Genomic DNA, 6,000 nt, shown 5'->3' on the forward strand with positions numbered 1-6,000 from the left:
AATAGTCCCTCACGGCCTATTACATATACCTGGCAGCAAGACAAACATTTCAGATGAAGATATTTGAACCAGCCATGCACCAATCATATTTGCCTTTCATAAACATCTTTTAAAAATAAGAGAAGAAATGAAAAAAAAAAAACACCATGTTAACAGCAAAGGTACTTCCAACATGGAAACATGAAATGTAAGGCTTTTGCATAAAAGGAACATATGTTGCATATTAGATGGTATATATTTAATTATACTATTGAATTTGGTAAATTTTAGAAGTGTGAATATTGAGAGGATCTCCTGTGTTTTATAATTATAACATATGTATGACCATTTGCAACACCTGTGCCAGGCCAGCTCTGTATGGTTGTGTGTTTTACAAAGATAACCACAGTAAATCTATTGATCTGGCTCACTGCAAGTCCTGCTCTGAACATAATAACTGTAATTATCAGCATGCCAGTAGAAGCAAGCTTTCCCACAGATCAACACGTTTTTAAGACAGTATAAAATAAAAGCATGAAAATAATCTGTCAGACATTGTTGCATTCATCAACTGCAAAAGCATGTATTGAAATATACATTTTCAAATGTACTGACTATTTAATCATAAGCTGTGGTTGAAGTCCACAAATGAATACATTATCTGTATGTGGTTGCAAGAATCAACCAATGTAGGAAATAATAAATAAATATAAGAGATCTAAAAGTTAATGTCCTAATTTCAGTGTGATTGAGAATTTTGTTACAAAGAACACTTGAAGTTGTGTGTGCAGTAATTAGACCAGCTCTAATGGCTCTGGCTTAGTATATGGTAGAAAATAACAGTTCTCATGTTCTCTGTTGACAGAGGGATATTACTGAGCTCTGTAGGTATAATCACCAGATTTCTACCTGTAAGGACAGGTGCATTGCAATAGGTTACTACATAACCTTTAAGCAATCAACATATAGCATAAAAGGGAAATAAATATATCACTTCATAAAAACAATGAATTCCTTCTTTACAAACCGATCACCTACATCAGTGCTGTCCAACTTCTGCGGTGCCGAGGGCCGGAATTTCTCTCGCATACATGGTGGAGGGCCGATAATGGAAGCCAGTTTTGGCCACTCCCCCATTTTAAACCACACCCACTTCAAACCACACCCATTTTATCACAATGGTCGCTGCAGGGATATCAACCATCATTCATATGTTAAAGAATTATATTATGTCATATTAAGACACACCCTTAAATCCATATGCCTCCTCCCCTGTGGTTAGCACAGCAACCCCCAGCACATAATTACACACCTTAGGGACCATTTAATGGCTATTTCCAACTGCTAACACACTCCCAGAACAAACCCCTGCCAGGTTCACCTCCCACAGGCAGCATAGGGCAGACAGAGTATGGCACACACAGGCAGCACTCTGCCTGCCCTGTGCTGTCTGTGTGTGCCATAGGCTCCCTGCCCTATGCTGCCTATGTGCCATACCCTCTCTGCCCTATGCTGCCTGTGTGTGCCATACCCTCTCTGCCCTATGCTGCCTGTGTGTGCCATACCCTCCCTGACCTATGCTGCCTGTGTGTGCCATACTCTCCCTGCCCTATGCTGCCTATGTGCCATACTTTGCCTACCCTGTGCTGCCTATACACAGGCTACAATGTCTGAGGTGTGAAGAGGTGAACAATGTGGGTGATTACAGACTAAGCCTGAGGTGTGAACACTGCAGGGGGTGAACAATGCAGAGATTAAAAGGTGTGAAAAACACAGGGGATTACATATTTAAACAATACAGGGGGATTACAGCCTGAATCTGAGGTGAGAACCATGCAGGGGGCCAGTTAATCACAGTACTGATACCATTTAAAGCTTACACAAGAGTAAGCCATCAAAGCAGCCAGACAGGTGGGGGGCAACACAGAGGGGGGTCGAGGGCCGCATGCGGCCCGCGGGCCGCCAGTTGGACAGCACTGACCTACATTACTAGAAACGTGTTGTCAGCTAGTGGGGAAACTTGAGGGATGTCTCTCACTTTTGTATGAAAAAACAATATTCAAGAATTCCAATGTACCCCTGAAATATGTGATGGATTGGGAAAGAGATGTAGGAAAATCAGTTCCACAGAGTGAATGGAACCAAATATGGGATGCATTTTCCAAAATACGGCAATACCTAATACGGCAATCAAAAAAGCAACATTTAACGTAATGACCAGATGGTATATTACCCCCAATAAGAAACAAATGTAATCCTTTCATCTCCTCAACATGCTTTCAGGGTTGTGCAGATATTGGAAACTTCTTACACAATTGGTGGATATGCCCAGTAGCAGTCACATATTGGAAATATGTCTTCCAGGTAATACACTTTATGTGTAAAAACCTATAAACATACAGTAGATATCCTTACAGCTCTATTAGGGAACTGATCATGAAACAAGGGAACTGATCGTGAAACATTGGATGCAAAATGCAATCACTACTAATGAAATAGTAGACAAAATAAACACAATACATAACCTTATATATATATATAATGGGTTTATTAATGGACTAGGTTGATAAACAGATATATGGTACAGATTACATATCTGTACAATAGACACTGGATTGCTAGCTGTCCACTGATACATGTAGTGGGCCAATCTCATACAGCATATTGGAGGGAGGACCGGATAAATTAAAAATGAGCCTCTGGGCACAACTTCTACTGTTGTCTGTTGTCTCTTGCTCTCTCTCTGGGCACACTTTGTGATATTTAATACATATGGGGATTAATTAATGATTATCCAACTTCAACTGAAAAAAAGTAGACGTTATAGAAATACAACACGTTTTCATTTAAGTTACATAAAATACTGTCTGACAACAAAGACTAGTAATGCAAAAAAAGATGTTATATTTTACATGACGTCACAATAATATAACTAATAATGTCATTAGTCATGTGAGTTGAGCTATGATATTATATAAAATCCTTGGTTTGTGTGCATAAGCCGTGTTTTAAAGCTTGTAATTAAAACTTTTGCTTTAAGAGGTTTCTTTTGGGACTATTTATGGCTCAACAGGGTGCAATGATAGCCCACCCCTGGTGTTACATCCATTTTCCTCAGTTCAGTAACCCATAGCAAAATCAAGATTACTGATGCAATTAGACCAGTAAAAGCAGTGGAATGGAGAGAGAATTAGAATCAACAGCGTGACACATCTAAATGAGGGTTAGGAAAAGATAAATACAAATAAACAAACAAAAATATATCTTAATGATGATCTCTGTAGCATTTGCTTGCACCCTGAATCATGACATCTCTTGTTCTACAAACCTGGAGTCTGTAAATATATGTGCAATTGTACTGTTATAGTGCAACCAACTGTGCTGTGTCTTAAACATTCGGTAATTTGATACAGGAGAGAGAGTCTTTTACAGCAGGTATCAATGTGCTGAAGCATAAAATACAACAGGGGATGAAATTGTCTATTCAGACAGGAAACAAGTTGTTCTTGTGCCTTATTTAAGACGACAATGGCAAGCGTAATCATTGCATATTTTCAGCTTTTCATTGGATAATAGTGAAATACATTTGCTAAGTTGTGGTTTTTACGAAACTGTCAAAATATTGAACAGACAACTGATCATTCTTTACACTGCTGTCTCTCAGTCAAAGCAATCCTTATACAATTAGGCTCCTTCATAGACTAATGAAAGATCATTATCACAGAATTTTCAAAAGACTGAGCTATTTGGTAAATTGTTCCATAAATACCAACTGAGAAAAATTATAGTATGCATCAACTAGCCATATACTGTTCTGTATTGCATATTGGTGAATTATAATACACTTCAATGTATGCTATCAGCACTGGGGCCTTGCAATCATGTAGATAATAGAAGTTAAAACAATAAAAATTACCATGACCATCACACAGTAGCATGCCATAATGTCGAGGATTCCATATACGCAAATTTTGCAATAGAGGGGACATTACATTATTTATTAGAATACAGGTATAGGACCCGTTATCCAGAATGTTCGGGGCCAAGGGTATTCCGGATAAGGGATCTTTCCGTAATTTGGGACTCCATACCTTAAGTCTACTAAAAAATCAATAAAACATTAATTAAACCCAACAGGATTGTTTTGCATCCCATAATGATTATTTATATCTTAGTTGAGACCAATTACAAGCTACAGTTTTATTACTACAGAGAAAAAGGAAATTCGTTTTAAATTCTGAATTATTTGATTAAAATGGAGTCTATGGGAGATGGGAGATGGGCTTACCGTAATTCGGAGCTTTCTGGATAACAGGTTTCTGGATAAGGGATCCCATACCTGTACACACATTTCAGTATGTCATGTGACAGAAATGACATCACCAGTACCAATTATCACTAAGCTCTGTTTATAAGGATATCATTTTTTTTTTTTTTACTATACTAAGGTTCAGGATCACTATAACATCAATAAGGCATGTCTTCACAGGTGCCCATGGGAAGTCCCTATCTTCGGATCTTGTTAGATTACTTCTGAGTGTTCATTTTGCTCTAGGTTGTTGCTGAGATGCTAGGCTTAGGTTGTAGAAAATCATCAAAATATTAGCACAAAGTGAGGTTACATCTCTCATACAAGTCAATATGAAATCTGTAGTGCAGAACACTAATCTTTGTATCATGACTTTTATATTGTAATTATACTGCATATTTGGGTAAGCCCACAAGCCAAGAATGTGCTGTGACTGATGGAGGAAACGGATTTTCACAAGTCTGTGGTGGCCCTTTATCTTTTTGTCAATTTTTTTATTTAATTTTTGTTGTCAATTAAATAAATGGCACAACAAGGCTGGCTAATGCAAATTCTGAAGATAAAATGAATAGTATATATTTAAAGGTGAACTCTGGATTTCAAACCAAGAGAGACCCACACAACAGAAAAATCCCTAATATACCAATCACTGTAATCTGTTCCTTCAAAAAGTATGAATAAATACCATTTTTATATGCTGAAATCCAAATGCAAACAGTTCTTTTCTTTCTGCATCATTTTAAATCCTGTCGGGAGGGAAGGACTAAATAAATTATTTTACAAATTGTAACAACTTCCCCACAGCTTACAGACAGCATGCAGGTACTACATAACACACAATGCATTGCACTTTAACATTCCTTTCCTTATTGACATTACGTGTTCAGGTAGGATGCAGGCTGAGGACAGTTGATTACTGTTATATTTCTATTTGAGTCTCAAAGTAGCCAATCAGATCAGCAGGAGAACAGGGATCTAGATTTTGGCAACTGTTCCAAACCATATTATTACGTTAAAATCATGAAAAGGCTGCATATTTAATTGAGTTTGAATGGAGTCCCCCTTTATTATAATTTTATAAACTGTATATTACTAAATGCCATTATACAAATAAAGAGCCAGGGTTCTTTTAAAATGTTCTTTTCTATAATGCCCATCTATAGATATCTGTCTTTTTATTTTATTACATATCCTATTGTGAAAGATCTCCTTTCTGAAAGGACATGAGATCCTTCAAAGACTGCTATTAATACCCAATATGCAGTATCATCTGGAATGATAGCATGCCATGCAAAGGTTACCTTCCACAAAATTTGTCATTTCAGAAAATATTTGGAAACATTTGCAGCAGAGATCAGAGCAGTGGAAGCACAAGAAACCTTACGGTACTTGTCTTCTTAAATTCCATGTCAACCTTTTCTACTAATCGCCACGGGAATTGGAAAGAGCAGGTCTGAAAATGACAATTTATGGTATTCGTCTCTGTTTTACGATGTTTACGGTGACAAAACATTTGACATTTTGCAATAAGCTTCTTTTATATTTTTTAGAGCAGATTGTAGCAATCAAGGTCTATTTCATGTGTCGTGCACAGTACATATATAGCATTATAGGCACCTGCCAAACTCACATTAGAAGGGAAATATAATTGTAGGTTTGTCAGAATGCCAATTACTATGTCAGTTTTCAAAATAGCCAAGAATTAACTCTCT

This window comes from Xenopus tropicalis, chromosome 1, assembly GCF_000004195.4.
Source record: "Xenopus tropicalis strain Nigerian chromosome 1, UCB_Xtro_10.0, whole genome shotgun sequence".
Taxonomy (NCBI): domain Eukaryota; kingdom Metazoa; phylum Chordata; class Amphibia; order Anura; family Pipidae; genus Xenopus; species Xenopus tropicalis.